The following is a 25,210-nucleotide window of genomic DNA, read 5'->3' as shown; positions in this document are numbered from 1 at the left end:
GCCTGGTATGGCAGTCACATCGGCTGAAGCACAGTGATGCAAGTGGGTTGGAGGAGAACAGAGACTAAGCTAGACTACTGAAGCTTCAGATGCCGACGTCAAGTTAATGCCACAGCATATCTGGGCCCTGGTTATCCTCCTGGCTTGGTGAAGACAAGTGTGGGCCTGTAGTCTCAGAGTCTGGACTTCTGCAGTGAAACAGAGCTGAATCACCATGGTCATGGATGGCAGTGTGGCAGCCTCTTCAGAAGCATCTATGCCCTGTGCACCTTCCCATTAAATCTTGCCACTATACCTCAAATCTTCCTGTGTGTATGTCCTGATATTAATTTCCTGTGACTTCAAAAAAACCTATTTTCAAACCAGCCTGGCAGACCTGCCTTTGTCCTGGTCCATGTACTATAACAACTGCAGCACAGTCAAGCCAATTCTGATTAGTGCAGGAATTTAAAAATTTTGGCACTCTAAAACACAGTCAAAGTTTAAAACTTCCACAGTTATTTAAAATGAATTTGTATTCTTTGCCTCCACTTATGTAATCCTTTATTTTGTAGTTGTTTTGAATTTATTTAAACTTTAAAGTATCTTTCCAGCATATTAAGGACTTTTGGGTAGGAAAGGGCATGTAACTTAGCCCTCATCTTGACCCAATCTATATCTTTTGTCTAGTTGTATTTTGGAAGAGTTTGCATTTTGTAACTAGAAATGAATTATTTAAGAAGAAATCAGGTAGTAAAAGTGATGTAGGCTTTATCATTTTAGTGCCTATTAAGGAAACGTAAGTTTTATAACTATAATCTCTTTATTGATGAGTCAGAATACAGTGAATTATTAACATGAAATCCACCGTCCCAACCCTCACCCCAGCATTGCCTTCAACTCCATCTTTTAGTAATATCTCGGGTATATATCACTGCATTTAGGTCTCTTACTGCTTGAAAAATTCCACTGCAGGCTAATTCGATCAAATGCAAATTTAACCTAAGAGCCTCTCCTTAGCAAGTACCAGCTAGGTTTCTCCAAATAGAACTTGCAGTGAGAAAGGGGTTGCCCTCTGATGACTACACCCTTGCTCCTCTGGGTCTCCCTTTCTACTTAGATGTGCAGGTGGTTTCTTAGTCCTGTTGGATGTGTGAAAAAAAGGGCAATGTAACCCTATTTAGACCATAGGGTTATTCAGAAGCTATCATTGACTAAGTTGGTCCTTTAGCCAAAGACACAACAGGGAAGGTCTTATTCAGCATACTTTTTTGTTGTTTTTAATATATTTTTATTTTTAAATATATTTTATTAATTATGCCATTATAGTTCTATTTCCCCCTTCATTCCCCTCCACCCTGCACACCACTCCCCCACCATTCCCCCCTTTAGTTTATGACCACGTGTCTCTAGTTCTTTAGATTCTATATTTCCCATACTATTCTTGCCCTCCCCCTATCTATTTTCTACCTACCACTATGCTACTTATTTTCTGTACCTTCTCCCCCCTTCTCCTTCTCCCACTCCCCTGTTGCTAACCCTCCATGTGATCTTCATTTCTATGGTTCTGCTCCTGATCTAGCTGTCCTCTTAGTTTGCTTTTATTTTAGGTGTGGATCTTAGTAACTGTGAGTTTGCTGTCCTTTCACTGTTCATCTTTTTTATCTTCTTTTTCTTAGGTAAGTCCCTTTAACATTTCATATAATAAGGGCTTGGTGATGATGAACTCCTTGAATTTGGTCTTATCTGAGAAGCACTTTATCTGTCCTTCCATTCTAAATGAAAGTTTTGCTGGATAGAGCAATCTTGGTTGTAGATCTTTGGATTTCATGACTTGGAATACCTCTTTCCAGCCCCTTCTTGCCTGTAAGGTCTCTTTTGAGAAATCCACTGACAGTCTGATGGGAACTCCTTTGTAGGTGACTGTCCCCTTATCTCTTGCTGCTTCTAGGATTCTCTCCTTCCTTGTAATCTTGGCTAATGTAATTATGATGTGCCTTGGTGTGTTCCTTCTTGGGTCCAACTTCTTTGGGACTCTCTGAGCTTCCTGGATTTCCTGGAAGTCTATTTCCTTTGCCAGATTGGGGAAGTTCTCCTTTATTATTTGTTCAAATAAGTTTTCCACTCGTGGCTATACCTCTTCCCCTTCTGGTACCCCTATAATTCGGATGTTGGAGCGTTTAAAGATGTCCTGAAGGTTCCTAAGCCTCTCTTCCTTTTTTTGAATTCTTGTTTCTTCATCCTTTTCTGTTTGGTTATTTTTTTCCTCCTTCTGGTCTGCTCCTTTGATTTGAGTCCCAGTTTCCTTTCCATTACTATTGGTTTCCTGTGTATTTCCATGCATTTCAATTAGTTTAGCCTTCATATGTTCCTCTAATTTGTGACTAAAATCAACCAGTTCTGTGAGCATCCTGATCACCAGTGTTTTGAACTGTGCACCTGAAAGTGTGCCTATTTCTTCATCGCTTAGATTCATCGGCTTTGGGGCTCTGAGTTGTTCGTGAGCCATGTTTTCATCTGTTCATGCCTGTTATATTAGAGGAGCGGAGACTTAGGTGTTCACCAGGGAGGGCCCATCCAGGTCACTGGGTTTTGATGCTGTATGTGGGGGCAGGGTGAGAGAGGGACAATGGCGGTTCCCTCTGCTGCTTCCTGCTGCTGGGGCCTGCTCCGTCTGGTCCGTCACACTGCTAGCTCCTTCACCGGTTTATCTGCGCACGAATGTGTGACTGCGATCCGCCCTCAGTGGGTCCGCCCACTTCTCCACACCTGGGATCCGCCATGGCTGCCGGGGCACCTGGGTCGCATGCCCGGGTTGGTCTGGTGGATCTTTCTTGCCCGACCCTGCTCTGCTGCTGGCTCTACCCCTCTTACCGGTTTCGCTGAAGGGTTTGTTATTGTCAGACTTCTGTGTAGTTCAATTTTCTGTGGTTTGGCTGCTTTTTTGTTGCTAAAACTTTGTTGTTTTTAAACTTAGTTGTGTGAGAGGGCGCAGTGCTTCCACCTACGCCTCCATCTTGGCAGAAGTTAATCTTATTCAGCATACTTTAATTATAAACCTCCCAAAGAGATGCTTACAGGGATGAAGAAATTTCACTCTTTTAAAAGGTCACAATACTGCCATATGGGTTAAAAAATAAAAAGAATAATCTTGTAATCATATTATTGGTGATAGACATTTTGAATTCCTTCATTTAGAGTTTGATAAATATATATTAACTATGAACATGTCCCTGGTAGAGCTGAATATTCTGGAGTGTAACTTTGGGGTAAGTGTGGATTTGTAACAGGGTGCAGCCAGGGGTCCCCCAAATAGGGATTTGTAATGGGGTCTGGAATTCAGGGTATCCAGAAAATACTAACAAAATGTAGAATGTCCTCATCCCCACAAGTCTGAACTGGCGTATGGAACACATGGAGCAGGGCTATTGAGAGTTGTTTTGCAACTAACCTCAGGCATGGTCATTTAAACATATCTATAACTTTTTTTTTCTTTTTCTCCAGGGGAGAGCACGAACGCAGTCCCCCACTACCACAAATTATGCAGTCGAGTTTCCCACATTTGGGGAAATCGCAGGGGTCAGCACATCCGGAGTGCAATGGATAAGCATATCTATAACTTTTAACTAGTTTCATGGATATGTTAAGTAGCTATGGCAATGCCCATGATTTATCTGGGAGGCAGCTCCCCCTGGTTACAGCAACTGTGTGAGAGCTTGGAGTAAGAGGGTACCACATTACTTTGGGGTAAGGGGGGACCCACACAGCTTTGGCGAGAAAAGGAGAATGGCATGGCTTTGGGGCTCCCTTTGCCACACAGCTTAGGAAGCTGGAAAGCAAGATGTAGCAGCAATGCAGAGCTCTTTCCTAGCAGTTTGGAAGAATGCAGGAGAGATGCTGCGGGAAGGAAAGGGGTGAAATGACTCTTGTTGGTGGGCCATGAAAAGGTGCCACATGGTTTTGGATTAACTAGAGATCGCGGTGGTGACACAGCTGATGGTTCTGGGAACCGAGGGAGGCCTGCCAGTCAAACATGGATTACTGGGAAAAACCAGGGGCTACCAGAGCCATGGACTTCTATTTCTTTTTCTGAGATATGGCACCCCTGACTGAAAAGTAGGGAAAGTAGGAATGTGTGTGTGTTTGTGGGTGTTTTAAGGGACTTTGGGATTTTAATGAAGACATTAAGTCATTACTCTTAAGTTTGTATAACTTTTTGAATATGTAATTTATTTCCTTTTAGCCAATTTCTGGCATTGAGAGATGTCATTCCCTGGTGGCGGGCAAGGTGAACCTAGTACAGGGGGATGCCAGGAGAAGAGGAGAGGTACACTTGGTAATAATATATCATCCCCACCTCCATGGGTCTGTTCTGTAACAGGAAGACAGAGGTGTCAATACAGACAAGGTTCCTGTCCTCCAGGAGCTTACATTCTACAAAGGGGGAAAGTCTGTGATAAGTGATATGAAACAGATAAAACTGGTGATGTGACAGAGAGTGAAGGGGAATGTGGGACTACTTTAGAGCCTCAGGGAACACTACTTAGCAGGAGGAACATTACTATTTAAGCCAAGCGAGATCTGAAACATAACAAGGAGCCAGGTGCTCAAAGAAGGAAACTTGATAAAGGGTTTCAGACAGAAAGAATAGCAATTGTAAGGTAATCTTGAGACAGGAATGAGCTTTGTGTAACAAACAACAAAGGAGATCCTGCTGGGATGTAGCTCCAGGAAGCAGATGGTTGGCCAATACACAGGAACTAGACCACGCAGAGCCTTATAGGTCCTGGGGGAAAAATTGAAATTTATTCCAAACACTATGGGAAGCTTTTAAAGGGTTTCATAAAGGGATAGAAATGCACTTTAAAGGATAATTCTGACTGCCCATGGAGAATGTAATTTAAGGGAACAAGGGAAGAGGCAGAGCGCTGGGACAAGAAGCTGTTGCTATGGTCCAAGAAGCACAGCACTGTAGATAGGACCAGGACATCAACATTGGATATGAAGAGAAGTAGGTGAATTACAGATAAATTTTAGAGACAGAATTATTGAGACACACTGATATATTTTTCTAAGGAGGATAAAAGAAATTTCAAGAATCAAGGATGATTCCTAGATATGGGATTTAGACAACTGGGTTAATGGTGGTACCAAAATATAAAAAACTGGGAAGGACTGAGATGGTGGTAGAGTAATCAATGGTTCAGTGTTGGGTATAATAAACTTGAGATGCCTATCAGATAATCAAGTGGAAAAATCAGGTAGGCAGTTGGAATAGAGTTATAAATTGTGTGCATACACAGAGGTGACATTTAAATTCATGCTGCTAGGTGAAATCATATAGGAATAAAGTGTAGTGAGAGTATCTCAGAACCTGAGGCCTGAGATATGGGGCACTCCAACATGACTACAATATTTCTATCCTATTTTTTTGCAAAGTGGCTTACAAGGAAGTAGATTTCTATAAAGAAGATACTTTGGGAAATTAACTCAATAGTAGGCTATGATATATTCAAAGTATCAAAGAAAATTATCTTAATTTTCCATTTATTTCCATGGAACCATCTTCCATACCAAAAGAATGCTATGTTTCACTCCAGCGCATAGATTGCTGAATACAAGGCCAGAGCAGTCTCACATTGCTGCAAATAGATAAGAGAAAGAGTTAAATACTTTTCTCATTAATGCCTGATGCTAAACAAGTAAAATAATTAAAATTTGTAATAGAAATGAGTAAGATGCCTAATCATACCCAGATGTTTGTAGTTCCTTAAATCTCATTACTATTTCTACATAGTGGATTTAGTATTCTCTTCCTATGAAAAAATGTAAATTATTAAAAACTCATGATAATTCTCTTTCATTCTCATGCCAAGGTGTTCATGACATGGTAACATAGCCAAAATATACCTTCCACTTGTCATCAGCTTATATCAATTGTGGAGAAAACAAGGAAGAAATAGTCTCTGGAGTGTTAGCCTTGCATAACAAAGGGTATACAGAGATGGCAAATAAGATAGCTACTTAAGAGTCACTAACATGGAGAAATATTGTCAGACTAACAAGCATTACAACAATTAGTCCCTTGAAGTAGAATCACTCTACAAGCAACATGTGTGTTACTTTTTTATATTTACACTAACAACTCATTATAAAAAACCAGCCTTATCTTATTGCTTCTATAAGTAAATTCCAAGCCAATGTATGACAGGGATAGATGAATTAAATTAGCTATATCAATATATTTTTAATAAAGTATTGGTTTATCAAAATCTCAGTTTTATATATTTTCCTGAGAGAAAAGCATTTTCCTTATGAAGAAAAATTTGATAGATTAGTGGTTGAGTCAGAGGTGAATACAGTAAACAGAAAAAGAAAGGTCTTCGATATTTTTAAATGTCTCAGAAAAGTAATATAACTGTCTGTGTAATTCCAGCATTAGTCACATTATCAGCTAGGCTTTTCCCAGTAGAACTTGGAGGGGTGGTTCAGACCATTTTTTTTTGTCTCATGGCTGTCATGAAACTCAAAACCTATTCTCTATTAGAATTACATTAACAATATCAAACCGTATCATGGCATATTTCTTTTTTCTTTTCCTTAGTTCCCATTTTGCATTTTTTGACATTGAGCAGTCAGCCGCATTTCAGAGAGCCAAAATGCCCTCTCATCCAGTCTAGAAATCTCAATGGTTTTCATCTGTCTTCTTCCAAGGTTTGAGTTTACTCAAATATTATAGAGCCTATCAAGAGTTTGCTGGCACCAGGTTTCTCTGCACAGTGTGAAGTTATGCTTGTTATCAGGGGGATATTCTCTGCAAACCATACAGTTGGCCACAAGTTGTGCCCTAGGAACTTCGTGTTAGTAAACCTGTCTTGTATATCCAGTATAGTTTACTGAAATGTTAAGTGAAGGAATTTATAGATTTTTTTCTTAACTTTGATCAGGTGACTTAAGGTTTTACTATTAAACAGTGGTTAGTGTGACACTTTGTGTTACTGACCGAGGGCAGGCATCTATATGGAATCTCTTGGGAACCATTCAAGAGATTGTTAGAGTATGATCCATCACTCCCTCTTTTTCAGTATGTACCCAAAAGAATTATAATCAGGATCTAGAAGATATACCTACACTCCTATGCTCATTGCATCATCAGGCACAATAGCCAAGCCATGGAAACAACCTAAATGCTTTTTAATGTTTTAGTGGATAAAGAAAATGCACTATACATATACATATAATGGTATATTACTCAGCCTTTAAAAAATAAATCCTGCCATTTGTGACAGCATAGATGGACCTGAAGGGCGTTACACTAAGGGAAACAAGCCAGGCACAGAAGAACAAATACTACATGATACCACTTAATAAGGAACCCAAAATAGCCAAACTGATAGAAGAAAAGGGTAGAATAGTGGTGACCAGGGGAAGGGGGAAAGGAGATATTAACCAAACATTACCAAGTTTCAGTTATACAAGGTGAAAAAGACCTAGAGATCTAGTGTAAAACACAATGTCTATACTTAATAATACTCTAACATACACTTAAAATTTTGGTAAAAGGGTAAATCTCAGTTAAGTATTCTTATCACACACATTCAAAAATAATAAAAACAAATAGAGCAAGAAAAAGCTATTGGATGGGATGAATATGTTTTGGCATAGATTGTGGTAATAGATTCATGAGTATAAACTTATCTACAAACTCATTAGGTTGTATACAGTAAATATGTACAGCTTTGTGTATGGTAATCATATCTCAATAAAGTGATCTTTTTAAAAAGGGAGATTGGTAGTGTTGATGTTCTATTATGAAACTTCATATGTGGAACTATGTTCAAGATTGAAGTTCTATTCTTGTTCTGATTCCCCTCACCTTACTGATCATAACCCTAGCCTGAATCTTATATCTTGTATTTCCTATCCCCTATACCCAGGAGTGCTCACATGTTAATCATATGGCCCTATGCTTCACCACCCAGTGTGAAGGATGGGAAATTTCAATGTTTTTTTCTACACCAGATGACATGTTTATTTTCTGCTTTAGATTTTCCCAAACCCAATGGGAAAAAAATATGAAAGGAAGACAAAAGGTGAATGGGGGAGTATGAAGGAAATGAATGAAAACAAAAGTACCACAGTGCTTACTTTGGCAGCACATATACTAAAATTAGAATGATACAGAGAATATCAGCATGGCCCCTGTGGAGGATGACACTCAAATTCATAAAGCAGTTTGCATTTTTAGAAGGGGGTAGCAATATTTATATCAGACAAAACAGATTTCAAAACAAAGGCCATAAAAAGAGACAATGGCCTACAAGAGACCCACCTCAGAACAAAAGGCATACACAGACTGAAAGTGAACGGCTGAAAACAAATATTCCAAGCAAACGGACAGGAAAAAAAAAGCCAAGATACTAACACTCATATCAAACAAAACAGACTTAAAAAAAAAGGACATAAAAAGAAACCCAGAAGGTCATTTCATAATTATCAAGGGAAGAATCAATCACGAAGACATAAACATTGTGAATATATGTGCACCCCACAGTCAAAATTGGATATATCTTCCAAACAAAATATCAACAAAGACATTGTGACATTGAACAATGTCCTGGATCAAACTGACTTAACTGATATATATATATATATATATAGAGCCTTTCAACCTAAAGAAGCAAAATATACATTCTTTTCAAATGCACATGGGGAATTTTCAAAGATAGACCACATGATAGTACACAAAACAAACCTCAAAAAATTTAAGAAAATTGAAGTCATATCAAGCATTTTCTCTGACCACAAGGGACTAGAACTAAAAACCAACCTCAAGGAAAAAAACCAAAACACTCACACTCATGGAGATTGAATAGCATGCTATTGAACAATGAATGGGTCAAGAAGGAGATTAAGGAAGAAATCAAAAAGTTTCTGGAAACAAATGGAAATGAACTCACAACAGTCCAAAACTTATGGGGCACAGTGAAGGCAGTCCTGAAAGGGAAGTTTATAGCTATACAAGCTTACCTAAATAACAGAAACATTTCAAATAAACAGCCTAACCCTACACCTACAAGAACTGGAGGAACAACAACAAAGACAGCCCAGAGCAAGTAGAAGGAAGGAAATAACCAAGATCACAGCAGAATTAAATGACATAGAGAGTAAAAGCACAATTATAGGAATCAACGAAACAAGGAGCTGGTTCTTTAAAAAGATAAAATTGATAAGCGTTTAAGCAGACTTATCAAGAAAAAAGAGAGAGGACCCAAATAAACACAATCATAAATGAAAGAGGAGAGATTACATCAATACCACAGAAATACAAAAGGTTGTAAGAAATTACTATGGAGAACTATATGTCAAGAGATTTGAAAACCTGCATGGAATGGACAAATTTCTTAAAAAGTATTACCTTCTAAACTGTATGAAGAAGAAGCAGAAAGCTTGAACAGACCAATAACAGCTGATGAAACTGAAGCAGTAATCATAAAACTCCTGACACACAAAAGCCCTGGACCTGATGGTTTCACAGGAGAATTTTACAAAACATTTAAAGATGATCTAACTGCTATCCTTCACAGGACATTCCAAAAAATCTAGGAAGATGAAAGACTCCCAAACTTTTTTTATGAATCCAGAATCATCTTAATCCAAAAACACCTAAAGACATAAGAAAGAAAACTTTAGGCCAATATTGCTGATGAACATAGATGCTAAAATCCTCAACAAAATATTGGCAAACCACAATAAGCAAAATGCTAAGAAGATCATACACCATAATTTAGTGGGATTTAACCCAGGAATGGAAGGATAGTACAATATTCACAAATCAATAAATGTAATACATCACATAAACAAAATGAAAGACAAAAGTCACATAATCATAGCAATAGATGTGGAAAAAGCTTTTGATAAAGTACAGCACCCATTTACAATAAAAACACTCAGCAATATGGGAGTAGAAGGAGCATTCCTCAACATAATAAAGGCCATATATGAGAGACCTGCAGTGAACATCATATTCAATGGACAAAAACTTAGAGCTTTTCCACTAAGATTAGGAACAAGACAAGGATGTCCACTTTCACCACTCCTATTCAACATAGAATTGGAAGTCCTAGCCACAGAAGTCAGACAAGAAAGAGAAATAAAAGGCATCTAAATTGGAAAGAAGGAAGCAAAACTGTCATTATTTGCAGATGACATGATAGTGTGTGTAGAAAATTTTATAGACTCCACCAAAAATAAATTGTTAAGTTTATGATATATTTAAAAAATTAACCACTATCAAACATATCATTGGCAAATATGTTCTCATACAATGGGTTGTTTTCCATTTTGTTGATGGTTTCTCTTTTTACTGTTCATTCTTCTATAGTTGTCCCAATATTTCCCCTTTGTCCCCATCCACTCAACCCGCCCTTCCCTCCCTCAGTCTATAACCACTCCATTGTCCATGTCCATGGATCATTCATACATGGTCTTTGACTAGTCCCTTCTCCTTCATTCCACCATCCACGCTGTCAGTCTTTTCCATGTTTCCATGTCTCTGGTTCTATTTTGTTATTTAAAATTTTTGTTTTAAATATATTTGTTAATTTTAGAAAGAAAGGGAGAGAGAGAGAGCGAGAGAGAAAGAGAGATCAATTCATTACTTCCCATTCTTCCTCTGATCAGAGATCAAACCCCAACTTTTTGGTGTATAGGATAAAGCTCCAAGAAAATGAGCTACCCTGGCCAGGGTTGTTGATGGTTTCTTTTGCTGTGCAAAAGGTTTTTAGTTTCATGTAGTTCCATTTTTTTCCTTTGTTTCATGGCTCTAGGAGAGATATTGGCAAAAATATTGTTATGAGAGATGTTTGTGATTTTCCTGTCTGTGTTTTCTTCTAGGACTTATATAGTTTCACAACTTACATTTAAGTCTTTTATCCATTTTGAGTTTATTCTTGTGTATTGTGTAAATTAGTAGCTTAGTTTAATTTTTGTATGTACCCGTCCAATTTTCCCAGTACCATTTATTGAAAAAAACAGTCTTTACTCCATTGTATGCTCTTGCCTCCTTGTCAAATATTTATTGAACATAAAGGTATGAGTTTATTTCTGGCTCTCTATTCTGTTCTATTGATATATATGCCCACTCGTATGCCAGTACCAGGCTATTTTGATTACAATGGCCTTGTAGTATTGTTTGATATCAGGTATTTTTTAATTTTTATTTAATTATTGTTCAAGTACAGTTTTCTGTCTTTTACTCCCATCCCAGATCACCCCCTGCAGTGATATCAGGTATTTTGATACCTCCAACTTTGTTCATTCTGAAGATTGCCATGGTATTGATGGTCTCTTGTGGATCCATATACATTTTTGGAATATTTTTTCTAGATCTGAGAAATATACCATTGGCATTTTAATAAGAATTACATGAAATATATAGATCGCTTTGTGTAGTATGGATATTTTAACGATGTTAATTCTTTCAATCCAAAAACACAGCATATGCTTCCATTTATTTGTATATTCCTCAATATCTTTCCTCCATGTCCTATAGTTTTCTGAGTACAGGTATTTTACCTCCTTGGTTAAATTTATTTCTAGGTACTTTCTTTTTTATTGCAAAGTAAATGAGGTTGTTTTCTTAGTTTCTTTTTCTGATAGTTTATTATCAGTGTATAAAAATGCTACCAATTTCTGAATATTAATTTTATATCCTGGTTCTTTGCCATATTCATTTCTTAGATCTAGTAGATTTTTTAATGGAATCTTTAGGATTTTCTGTGTACAATATCATGTCTTTTGTGAATAAAGACAGTTTTACTGCCTTCTTTCCAATTTGGATGTCTTTTATTTCTTTTTCTTTTCTGATCACTGTGGCTAGGACTTCCAGTGATATGCTGGATAAGAGTGATGAAAGTGAACATCTCTGTCTTGTTCTTGATCTTAAGAAAAACACTTTTAGATTTTTCCCATTGAGAATTATGTTGACTGGGTTTGTCATATATGGCCTTTGCAAGTTTGAATATGATCCCTATACTCCCACTTTGCTGAGTTTTTATCATAAATGGGTGCTGGATTTGATCAAATGTTGTTATGCATTTATTGATATCAGCATGTGATTTTTATCTTTCATTTTGATTATGTGATGGATCACATTTATTGATTTGTGAATACTATACCAACCTTGCATCCACAGAATAAATCCAAGTTGATCATGGTGTATAATCATTTTAATATATTGCTGTATCCAGTTTGGTAATATTTTCTTGAGGAATTTTACATCTGTGTGCATCAGGGATATTACCTATACTTTTCTTTCTTTGTAGTGTCTTTATCGGGTTTGGGAATTAAGATAGTGTTGACCTCACAAAACGAGCTTGGAAGTCTTCCTTCTTAAATTTTTTGGAATTGTTTGAGAAGAATTGGTGTTTGTTCTTTTTTTGAATGTTTGGTAAAATCTGCCCATGAAGCCATCCACTTCCAGACTTTTGTTTCCTGGGAGTTCTTTTTAAAAAATATTTTTTAAATTTATTTTTAGATGGAGAGGGAGAGAAACATCAATGTGATAGAGAAACATTGATTGGTTGTTTCTCATACATCCCCAACTGGGGAAAGGGCTGCAACCTAGGACTGTGCCCTTAACAGGAATCAAATCTTTCAGTTTGTGGGAGGATGCTCACCCACTGAGTCACACCAGTCAACAATGTTTGCGTGAGATTTTGATTACTGCTTCAGTTTTATTAGTTGTAACTGGTATACTCAGATGTTTTGATTCTTTCTGATTCAGTTTTGGAAGATTCTCAGTTTCTAGAAATTTATTTGTTTCACATATGTTATCAAATTTCTTGGCATATAGCTGTTCATAGTATTTGCTTACAATCATTTGTATTTCAGTGATGTCAGTTGTTATTTCTCCTCTTTCCTCATTTTATATATTTGGGTCCTCTTTTTTTTCTTGATTAGTGTGGCTAAGATTCATCAATCTTGTGTATCTTTTCAAAGAATCAGCTGTTGGTTTCAATGATTTCTTGTGTTTTTTTTCAGTGTCTTTGTAATTTATTTCTGCTCTGATTTATTATTTCCTACATTCTACTTATTCTGGGCTTTGTTAGTTGTTCTTTTTCTAGTTTTTTTTTTTTTTAGGAATAGGATTATAAAATTTTTTTCTTTTAAAAATTTAATTAGGTGGAAATGGGAGGGAGGTGGGGAGCAAGGGGCAGGGGAGGCTGGGCTGGGAAAAATAGACAAAAAACTGTACTTGAAAAATAACTAAATAAAATTTAAAAAAAATAAAAAAATAAAATTTAATTATTGTTCAAGTACAGTTTTCTGTCTTTTACTCCCAATCTAGCTCACCCCCCCATGCTCCCCACCTCCCTCCCATTTCCACCCCCCTTAGTTGTTGTTCATGTGTACTTTATACTTGTTCCTGTAAACCATTTCTCTTTTTCCCCTGAAATTCCCTCCCCTCTCCCCTCTGGTCACTGTCCCCCTGTTCTCTATTTCAGTTTCTTTGGTTATATTTTGCTTGCTTGTTTGTTTTGTTGTTTAGGTTCCTGTTAAAGGTGAGATCATATGGTATTTGTCTTTCAATGCCTGTATTATTTCACTCAGCATAGTGCTTTCCAGTTCCATCCATGCTGTTGCAAAGGGTAGGATCTCCTTCTTTCTTTCTGCTGCATAGAATTCCACTGCGTATATGTACCATAATTTTTTGATCCATTCATTTACTGATGGGCACCTAGGTTGCTTCCAGCCTTTGGCTATTGTAAATTGTGCTGCTATGAACAGTGGAGTGCATAGGTTCTTTTGGATTTGTGTTTCAGGGTTCTTAGGGTATAATCCCACCAGTGGAATTGCTGGGTCAAAAGGCAGGTCAACTTTTAGATTTTGTAGAAAATTCCATACTGTTTTCCTCAGTGGTTGTATCAGTCTGCAATCACACCAACAATGGATTGGGGTACCCTCTCTCCACAACCTCTCCAACACTTGTTTGTTGCGTTGTTTATGATGGCCATTCTGACCGATGTAAAGTGGTATCTCATTGTGGTTTTAATTTGCATCTCTCTGATAGCTATCAATATTGAGCATCTTTTCATGTGTCTCTGGATCCTCTGTATATCCACCTTGGAGAAATGTTTGTTCAAGTCCTATGCCCACTTTTTAATTGGGTTGCTTGTCTTCTTAGGGTGGAGTCATGTAAGTTCTTTGTATATTTTGTAGATTAAACCCTTGTCTGAGGTATCATTGGCAAATATGTTTTCCCATACAGTTGGTTCTCTTTTTATTTTAATACTGTTTTCTTTAGCCATGCAGAAGCCTTTTATTTTGATGAGATCCCATTTGTTTATTATTTCCTTTACGTCCCTTGCTCTAAGGGACATATCAGTAAAAATGTTGCTGCATGAAATATCTGAGATTTTCCTGCCAATGTTCTCCTCCAGGATTGTAATGGTGTCACGGCTTATATTTAAGTCTTTTATCCATCTTGAATTTATTTTGGTGTATGGTGTAAGTTGGTGCTTGAGTTTCATTTTTTTGTACGTAGCTGTCCAGTTCTCCCAACACCATATGTTGAAGAGGATATTTTTACTCCATTTTATGTTGATGCCCCTTTTGTTGAATATTAATTGGCTGTAGAGATTTGGGTTTATTTCTGGGCTTTCTGTTTTCTTCCATTGGTCTATGTGCCTGTTTTTATGCCAGTACCAGGCTTTTTAAATTACAGTGGCCTTGTAATACAGTTTGGTATCAGGTATTGTAATCCCTCCTACTTTGTTCTTCTTTCTCAAAATTGCAGCTGCTATTCAGGGTTGTTTATTGTTCCATATAAATTTTTGAAGTATTTGTTCTATGTCTGTGAAATACGGAATTGGTACTTTAATAGGTATTGCCTTGAATCTGTAAATTGCTTTGGGTAGTGTGGACATTTTGACGATGTTAATTCTTCCAGTCTATGAACATGGTATATGTTTTCATTTGTTTGTGTGTTCCTTGATTTCTTTCTTCAGTGTTGTGTACTTTTCTTCATACAGGTCTTTTACCTCCTTGGTTAGGTTTATTCCTAGGTATTTTATTTTCCATTTTGCTATATCGAATGGGATTTATTTCTTGTTGGTATACAAAAATGCCTTTGCTTTCTGGATATTGACTTTGTATCCTGCTGTTTTTCCAAATTCATTTATTAGGTTGAGCAGTTTTTGGGTAGAGTCTATAGGATTTTCCATGTACACTATCATGCCATCTGCAAAGAGTGACAGTTTTGTTTCCTCTGTTTCAATTTGAATGCCTTTTATTTCCTTTCTTATCTGATCATTGTGGCTAAAACTTCCAATACTATATTGAATAGAAGTGGTGAAAATGGACACCACTTGTGTTGTTGCTGAAATTAGTGGAAAAGATTTTAGTTTTTGCCCATTGATTATGATGTTGGCTGTAGGTGTCTCATATATGGCCTTTATTATATTGAGGAATCGTCCCTCTATTCCCACTTTGCTGAGTGTTTTTTCATAAATCAGTGTTGTACCTTATCAAAAGCTTTTTCCGCATCTCTTGATATGATCTTGTGATTTTTGTCTTTGCTTTTGTTCATAATGATGTATTACATTTACTTCTTTGCGAATATTGAACCATCCTTGCATCCCTGGGATGAATCCCACTTGGTCATGGTGTATGATCTTTTTAATGTTTTGTTGAATATGGTTTGAGGATTTTAGTGTCTATGTTCATCAGTGATATTGGCCTGAAGTTTTCTTTCTTTGTTGTATCTCTATCTGGTTTTGGAATTAGGATGATGCTGGCTTCATAAAAGGAGTTTGGGAGTTTTCCATCCTTCTGGATTTTTTGGAATAGCCTGTGAAGAATAGGGGTTAGCTCTTCCTTACATGCTTTGTAGAATTCTCCTGTGAAACCATCTGGTCCATGGCTTTTGTGTTTCGGGAGATTTTTGATTACTGCTTCAATTTCATTTGCTGTTATTGGTCTATTCAGACTTTCTGGTTCTTCTTCATTGAGTATTGGAAGATTAAGTTTTTCTAGACATTTGTCCATTTCACCTAAGTTTTCAAATTTCTTGGCGTACAGTTCTTCATAGTAATTTCTTACAATTGTTTGTATGTCTATGGGGTCAGTTGTAACCTCTCCTCTTTCATTTCTGAGTGTGTTTATTTGGGTTTTCTGTCTTTTTTCCTGGATGAGCCTGCATAAAGGCTTGTTTATTTTGTTTATCTTTTCAAAGAAGCAATTCCTGGATTCATTGATCTTTAGAATTGTGCTTTTAGTCTCTATGTCATTTAATTCTGTTCTGATCTTGGTTATTTCCTTCCTTCTACTTGCTCTGGGCTGTCTTTTTTGTTGTTCCTCAAGTTCTTGTAGGTGTAGGGTTAGGTTGATTGTTTAAAATGTTTGTATCTTTTTTTAGATAGGCCTGTATTGCTATGAACGTCCCTCTGAGGACCGTCTTTGCTGTGTCCCATAAGTTTGGGTTGTTGTGAGTTCATTTTCATTTGTTTTCAGAAACTTTTTAAAAAAGATTTTATTTATTTATTTTTGGAGGGGAAGGAGAGAGAAAGAGAAACATCAATGTATGGTTGCCTCTAGTGCATCCCCTGCAGGGAACTGGCCTGCAGGGAACCTGCCTGTAACCCAGGCATGTGCCCTGACTGGGAATTGAACCATGATCCTCTGGTTCACAGGCCCATGCTCAATCCACTGAACTACACTGTTTTCAGAAACTTTTTGATTTCTTCCCTAATTTCTTTCTTGACCCATTCATTGTTTAATAGCATGCTATTCAATCTCCATGATTTTGAATGTTTTGGGTCTTTTCTCTTGGGGTTGGTTTCCAGTTTAAGTCTCTTGTGATTGGAGAAAATGCTTGGTATGATTTCAATTTTCTTTAATTTGTTGAGGCTTGTTTTGTGTCCTATCATGTGGAGTATCTTTGAAAATGCCCCATGTGCCTTTGAAAAGAATGTGTATTGAGCTTTGGGATGAAGAGCTCTATATATATCAGTTAAGTCCATTTCATCTGGGGCACTGTTCCATGCCATAATATCTTTGATGATATTTTGTTTGGTAGATCTGTACATTTTTTAGAGTGGGATGTTAAAATCCCCTACTATAATTGTGTTGCTGTCAATATCTTTCTTGAAGTCCTCAAGATTTTCTTTATATATTTGGGTGCTTCTATGTTGAGTGCATATATATTTACAATGTTTATGTCTTCTTGGTGGATTCTTCCTTTGAGTATTATGAAGTGGCCTTCTGGATCTCTCTTTATGGCCCTTTTTTTGAAGTCTATTTTGTCTGATATGAGTATTGCTACCCCAGCTTTATGTTCCTGGCCATTTGCTTGAAAATTTTGTTTCCAGTCCCTTACTTTTAATCTGTGTAGGTCTTTTGTCCTGAGGTGGTTCTCTTGTAGGCAGCAAATGTGTGGGTCATGCTTTCTTATCCACTCAGCTATTCTATGTCTTTTGATGGGAGCATCTAAGCCATTAAGGTTATTATTGATAGGTAGTTATTCATTGCCATTTTTGTACCTGTGTTCCTCTCTGTCTCTCTCTTTTTCTTCCTTTCCTTAGAGCAGTCCCTTTAGCATCTCTTCTAGAGCTGGTTTGGTGGAGGTGTATTCTTTTAGACTTCTTTTGTCTTGGAAGCCCTTTATTTGCCCTTCTATCTTGATTGAGAGCCTTTCTGGGTAAAGTAGCCTTGGTTGCAGGCCTCTGGTTCTCATTACTTGGAATATTTCTTGCCATTCTCTTCTTGCTTGGATCGTTTCCATTGAGAAGTCAGCAGCTAACCTTATTGGGGCTCCCTTGTATGTTGCTTCCTTTTTCTCCCTTCTGTCTTTAATTTTCTGTCTTTGTCCTGGAATTTTGCCATTTTAATGATGATGTGTCTTGAAGTGGGCCTCTTTGTGTTCTTCTTGATTGGGACTCTCTGTGATTCCTGGATTTGTGTGACTTTTTCTGTCATCAAATTAGGGAAGTTTTCCATCATTACCCTTTCAAATGAATTTTCTATCCCTTGCTCTTCTTCTTCTCCTTCTGGTATCCCTATTATTCGGATATTATTATGTTTCATATTGTCTTGCATTTCTCTTAATACCTCTTTATTCTTTCTGAGCCTATTTTCCTTTTCTTGCTCTTTCTGAAAATTTTTCCTCCAACTCGTTGATCCAATCTTCTGTTTCACCGATCCTGCTTTTGGTTCCTTCTACTGTGTTCTTCAGCTCCAAAATTGTATTCTTCATTTCCTGTGGGCCCTTGCTGATAGTTTCTATTTCCTTTTTCATGTTGATATAATTTGCAGTGAGTTCATTGCAATTCCCTGTAGTTTCTGGTAGCTCATTGTAAGCTCTTCGAACTTCCTGATAACCAGTGCCTTGAATTCAATATCTGATAACTGACTTGCCTCTATTTCATCCAGCATTCTTTCTAAGGCTTCCTTTTTTTCTTTCATTGGGGGGTTGTTTCTTTGTCTTTCCATTTTTTGTGAGACTCTTCTTGTTAGCTTCAGCTCTTAAATTTATCTCTTCTGGCTTCCTGGGTTTATGGTGTGCCCTTTTTGGTATAATACCTGTGAGATTCAGTGTTTGCAGTCTCCTTGATATCCCCAGCTCACTGGTCTTGGGCTGTCATTTATGTTGCCTCTGAGTTCGTCTTTGGGTTTTTCATGTTTCTGGGTCTTTTTTTTTTTTTTTTTGCTGGGGGGGTCCTTCCCACCAGCTGGTAAACTGATGGTTTCTCTGTCCACTACCCTTTTTAATTTGCTGTGCTGGTGAGGGCGGGTTGTGTTGAAGCTAGTTCTGCAGATACAGGTTTTGAAGATTCTGTTTTGCTCTTGTTCAATTGTTTGCCCTGGGTAGTTTCTCCATTGTTTAGTTGTATTTCCAGGTTGGTCTTGGGTTGAGGTTTGTGTGGTTTGTACTTCCTCCTTCATCTTCTTCTGTTGTTCTCTGCTGGTGGTTCCTTTGTTGTTGGGTTTTCTCTTCCAGTGGGAATCCTGGTGTTCACTGCTTCCACCTACTTTTGTGTGCCTGTGTGTGTGTGTGTGTGTGTGTGTGTGTGTGTGATCATTTGGAGGGAAGGCAAACTGGTTTATGACAGCAGGAGAGTAGTGTATGATATTTATAGTAGCAGCCAGTATAGAAGAGATAGGAGGTCCCCTGGCTATGTACAGTGATAACTGTAATCCTCAACCCAACTAGCCACTTTTTAGAAAGGATGGAAGGAAGTTAAAGGCTCTTGTTGGGGAAGGAAGGCTTGTAATTTGGATCTGGAAAGGAGTGAGGTTGAGGGAGGTCAGATTCTGAGGTAAGATGAGAATAAAGGATGGTAAATAGGTGTAGTGTGAGAGAGAATAGAGTTAACCCCTACAGTATTATAGTTCAGGCAACAATGAAGTGGGCTAAGATCTGAGGGGGGTGTTGTGTAGTATTTACAACTATTATGTTGTGTAGTATGTAACAACTATTATTTATAATAATATTAGAGCAATAATCATATGACAGAATCTATGATATACCAAGATTAGGGAGTATTTGACCTTCAATAGTGTGCTAACTGGACAAGGGGAAGTAAAGGACAGTAAATTAGCAATACACTATGATTGAGGGGATAGGGGAAACCTGTCAAGTAATACAATATATCTAGCCAAGGTAAAGAAGACTATACAGAAAGAGGAGGAATACAAAGATTCTATTAAATTAAAAGATGTAAGAATAATGAAAAAATAATGAAAAATACAAATATGCAGTAACTTGTAGTTTTTCTGCTATTGCAAAGTGAATTTTGTCTTTCTGTTGTTTGTGTTGGGATGCCCACTCTTTCAGTCTAACTCTGGTCTTCTCACTGTTCCAAGTTTTTTATCTCACTTGTGGAGGGTGGGGATAAAAAGAAAGGAGAAAAAGGCAGCAGAAGGGAGAAAAAAGTGATAGGTTTGGAAAGAAAGGAAGAAGGAATAAAACAAGAAAGAAGAAGAGAGAGGGTAAAAGTATTGAAAGATAAAACAATAATAAAGTTCAAAATATAAAAAATTATTAAAGAAACTAAACAAACAAACAAAAACCCTCTTTTTGGTTTCCAGCTGTTCAAACCATTTTTTTTCTGGTCACACTAGCTGCAGCAGTCTGAGGGGTGATTGGTGTGGCCTTTTTCCCTTCTCGGTGAACTCAGCAGGTCTCAGGAGTGCTCTCCCAAGATCCTGACTGGCCCCTCTCTTCAGCACCCCACTGAGAGCAGACTTTCCACAGGAATCACAGTCCTGGGCTGGGGTGCATGTGCGCATTCCTGGCCAGGCTTCCCTGGTCCCCCCAGGCTTGGGCACGAACCTTTCCCAGTGCTATGGGGGAATGCAAGAGCAACTCTCAATTCTCCCAAGCAGGTGACCACAGACTCCATGGGTGCTCAAGGTCCCCTCATTTGCTCTCTTGTGCCCCTTCCTCTCTCTAACACTTTAAACAAACTGATCTCTCCCAGCATTTTTCAAACTGTGCTGTTCCGGGTAGGGAGGGAGCTGATGACTGGCTCTCTCCCAAGGACCTTGCTGCCAGCCTTCAGCTCCCAGAGTCCTAGGTGGACTGGCCAAGGCCCTGGTGTGGCCTGGTGGAGGTGGCAGCCTTGGCCTGTGGCCTCTGCGCTCTTCCCTCCGACCTTATTGACCTGCAGCCATCTCCTCACCGTCTGGTCATTCAGTGTCTGCTCCAATCTCTGGAGTCCTATTTTCCTATATGCTGGATCCCTGTTGGCTATTTGCTGTGCTCTGCAGATCAGCCAGGTTTTTCTCCCATGCGTGGGGGGAAGTGGAATCCTTTGTCATACTCCACTGCCATCTTCCTGATTAGTTGGATTAGAATTTTTTCATAATATATATTTTTTTAAATTTTTATTTAGTTACTTTTCAAGTACATTTTTTTTTCTCTTCCCCCCCCCCCCCGCCCGGTCTCCCCCCTCCCTCCCATTCCCCCCCCCCCAGTCCTCATCTCTGTGTCTTTCATACTTGTTCCTCAAAATCCCTCCCCCTTTTTCCCCTTAAGTTCCCTTCCCTCTCCCCTCTGGTCGCTGCCCACTTTTTTTAATTGTTGTTCAAGTACAGTTGTCTCCATTTCAGCTTCACCACCCATTCCCCATCCATCCCCAATTCATACTCCTCTTGGGTTTTCCATGTGTCCTTTATACTGTCCCTTGATGACACCTCCCCTTTTACCTCCATTATCCCTTCCCCATATCTCTGGTTACTGTCAGTTTTTTCTTGATTTCAATGCCTCTGGTTTTGTTTTGCTTGCTAGTTTGTTTTGTTGATTAGGTTCCACATATAAGTAAGATCAAATGATATTTGTCTCTCACCACCTGGCTTATTTCATTTACCATAATGCTCTCCAGATCAATCCATGCTGTCACAAAAGTGCAGACTTAAGCACCACAGAACCAGGGCAGAGTCTCTCCTGGGATCAGAGGTCTTGTTTTCCCTCAGGCTGCTTCTGCTTGTAGGAGATTGGTCTGTCTGAGCAGGGTGGCTGCTGCCATATGGGTGATGTCTCAGCTTCGGGATCCTAGCATCCACTCTCAGTTCTCTCCCCAAAGCTTCCATCCCCAGTCTCTCCTCAGGCATCTGTAGCCCACTCTGCCCCTGTCTTTGCCAGAGCCCTGGGTAAGTGGTTGCAAATGAAAATTTGTGCATTGGCACTTTAAACAACTCTTTGCTGAGACAGCTCATCCATCTCTGGCAGAGAGCAACCCTGCTGCTTTTCTCCAACAGTTGTTATCTCTGTACCTATGGGCTGTATTCCTCTAGGCTGGGGATTCTAGCTTAGGGTTTAGACCCCACACTTCTTAAGGGGATCCAACTAGCCACTTAATTATCCCTTGGGATGCCACCACCTGTGAACACCTAGCCAGCCTTCTCGAGTCTCCATTGCATTCCTTACCAGTAAGGTTGTGCTGAAGCTGATTCTTCTGTCTGCCCAAGGTTATGTCTTCTCTCTCCCTATTATTCAGTTGTTTGTTCCAAGTAATTTCTTCACAGTTTAGTCCTAATTCCAGATTGGTCCTGGGAGGAGGTTAGTGTGCCTTCCATTGAGTCCTTCACCATCTTGTGCCTTGTACCAGATTTTTTTTTGAGATTTTTCTTGCTTCCTGAGGTAGGTCTATAATGTTATTATCTTTTCTTCAGGACTGCTTTTGCCATGTCTTATAGATTTTGGGTTTTTGTGTGTACATTTTCATTTGTTTGCGAGTAAGCTTTTATTTCTTCCTTGATCTCATTGTTAGTCCATTCATTGTTTAATAACATGCTATTTAGCCTCCATATGTTTGAATATTTTTCAGATTTGTAATTGTAATTGATTTCTAAATTCATACTATTGTGATCTGAGAAGATGCTTGACATGATTTCAATTTTCTTGAATTTGTTAAGACTTATTGTTGCCCTAGCATGTGGTCTATCTTTAAGAATGTTCCATGTGCACCCTGGCTCTTGTGGCTCAGTGGATTGAGTGCTGACCTGTGAACGGAAGGGTCATTGGTTTGATTCCCAGTTGAGACACATGCCTGGGTTGTGGACCAGGTCCCCAGTTGTGGGCATTCAGGAGACAACTGATCAATGTATCTCTTGCACATTGACGTTTCTCTCCCTCTGTTTCTCCCTCCCTTCCACTCTCTCTAAAAACAAATAATGAAATATTTTTTAGAAAAGAATGTTCTATGTACACTTGAGAACAATGTATATTCTTCTGCTTTGAAATGAAATGTTTTGTAAATATCAATGAAATGTATGTAATCCAGTGCACCATTTGACATCACTGTTACCTTGTTGATTTTTTTTTTTTTTTTTTGGTCTGGAAGATCTATCCATCGATGACAATGAAATGTTAAAATTACCTACTATAATTGTATTAATATCAATCTCTCCCATAATTTCCAACAAGATTTTCTTTATATATTTAGGTGCTTCTATGTTGGGCGCATATATGTTTACAAGGGTTATGTCCTCTATTGGATCAATTCCTTTGGTAATATATAGGGACCTTCTTTGTGTCTTATTATGGTCTTTGTTTTGAAGACTATTTTGTCATGTATAAATATCACTACCCCATATTTTTTGTTTCCATTTGCATGAAATATTTTTTCCATACCTTCATTTTCAGTCTGTGTGTATCTTTTGTTGTGAGATGGGTCTCTTGTAGACAGCATATATATGGGTTATATTTTTGTATCCATTCAAGATGAATGTACTGTTGTCTCAAGTCAGTTATTAGGGAAGAAGGAGAGAATAAAAATCAACTTGATGACTAGCATATTTGCTACAGTGGTGACTCCTCAAAACCAGGTATACTGATTCAATGCAATGCTCTTTTCTTTAAATCCATAGGCCTGACCCTTAGATTTGAAATGACAAGGTGTAGAGGGAGTCAGTGTAAATTTAATGGAGGAAATAGCAGTTGGGTCATTCATTCATTGATCATTAGAAGCAAGGATTTAGGGAGTGCATTGCTGTGGAGGGAATTAGATGGTCATAGACTTGGAGGTGAGGGGTAAATGAAAGACAAAATGTGACTCAGGTTGTCTGGGGCTCAGAATGGGTAATGGAGGCTGGCAGGAGCCCAGGCTACTAGTAGGTCATTTGTAAAGCATAGTTTCTTACAGACCCTGCCTTAAGGACATTATTTGCCTGGGGAACCCTCATAGCCCCCTCACACATACACAAATTCTGGAACAGCAGGTTTGGAAGAGGGAAGAGGATGAAGGAGATCATTGTCTATGCAGAGTTGACTAAGTTCAAAAGTTCACTCTTGCTTGCCTGTCCAGGGTTGTCAGTGTCTCTCATTTGGGTTTGAGGAGTGGTTTTTATACTTTGCAGTACATTGAAATTACCTGGATTTATCTTTAGCAAATACTACTCCTGACCCCAGAGATTCTGATTTGATTAGTATGGGGTGTTACTTGGGCATCTGGCTTTGGCAAAGATCCTTAGGTGATTGGAATGTTTAGCCAAATTTAGGACTCATTGCGTTAAGGCTTTGAGGACTGAATGTTAACGAAGAATGAATTATATATGACACAAATATACTGTTATAATATATGACATTATATAAAATAGTACATATTATCATTATTAGTACAATTTTCTATCAGCTTCCCCAAAAGAGGGTGGGCAGGGATGCAGTGTCACAGCCACCTAGTCTGCACAACTGTGTAACCCAGAGGTTTTCACACAGCAACAGAGTCATCTCCTCCCTTACTAGAGGGTGCCTTATTTGGCAATGTCTGATTTGGAGGTGATGCATCCCCCATTAGCACTTTCACAGAATACTTTAGCACACATCTGAGGCCTTCTGGGTTGAAAATCCAACACTAGCAATTGCAAAAATGGGTCTCTCGTGATTTAAAGAGTACTTATAATTAAATCTCTTCTCCTTTCCATCCATTTCCCACACTCCTTTGCAACTAGCTTCCCGCTTTTTCCAACAGAGGGGCTGGAGAGAGGGAGGAGAAGCACAACGATCTGTGTAAATGAACTTATCATCAGTAAAATTTGCAACACTCAGTGTAAATTTCTCTGGGTTCAAAGTTGTAACAGATAAGGATACAATTAACCTGAGAACCTGCTGGTGGGGAAAGAGTGTGGGTGAGGTGTTCACAGAGGCCACAGTCAGGTTCAGTTTGCAAGTGGGAGGGAAGGCTGAGTTAGTGGACTGACAGCTTCCTCCTTGGTGTTTGGGTGTTTAGATGAAATTGGTGCTGCTGGCCATGGAGATTGACAATTTGAAGAGCTGATATTGCCTTCTCAATTGATTTAATTTATTCATAAACCATGATTTGGAACATGATTAGAAGCAGCTTATAAAAAAAGACACAACATTAAAAAAAGATATGGCATGATGCCTAAACTACTTAGTTTAGTGAACGTTGGAGTAAATAAAATTTGATATTCCAATATCTTCTCATCAAATGCTCACAACAGCAATAATTCTGGGGTCCACTCAGAGAGGTATGGTCTAGTCCAATTATTAAACTATTGCAAGAGAAGGCTGAGCAAGAGAGATTTGCTACTATAGCAGTCCCCTTTTCCCAAAATATTTTCCCTTCAAAGGAAGGGAATAAGAAGAGTGAAGGATAAGGTGCAAGAAGAGGAAGAAGGCTGATTGTTGGTCTGTAGCCAGAGGCTTTCATATCCTAGTGAAGGCCAGGTTTGCTGAAGAAACAGGTTTATCTATGAAGGTATGGGT

General features: G+C 38.4%; 1 non-coding gene and 1 pseudogene across 1 annotated transcript; one reads left to right on the top strand and one right to left on the bottom strand.

The window, feature by feature from the left end:
* Positions 1 to 3,480: 3,480 nt before the first annotated feature.
* On the bottom strand, positions 3,481 to 3,634 carry LOC128628164 (uncharacterized; annotated as a pseudogene).
* Positions 3,635 to 8,119: 4,485 nt separating this feature from the next.
* LOC119040369 (U6 spliceosomal RNA) lies at positions 8,120 to 8,225 on the top strand. Its single transcript, XR_005080840.1, has one exon. It is a non-coding gene; the product is annotated as a U6 spliceosomal RNA (small nuclear RNA).
* Positions 8,226 to 25,210: the final 16,985 nt, after the last annotated feature.

The sequence above is a fragment of the Artibeus jamaicensis genome, unplaced genomic scaffold, assembly GCF_021234435.1.
Source record: "Artibeus jamaicensis isolate MK-2021 breed Jamaican fruit bat unplaced genomic scaffold, CSHL_Jam_final contig_554, whole genome shotgun sequence".
Lineage (NCBI taxonomy): Eukaryota > Metazoa > Chordata > Mammalia > Chiroptera > Phyllostomidae > Artibeus > Artibeus jamaicensis.
This window is presented reverse-complemented; position numbering and strand designations above follow the sequence as displayed.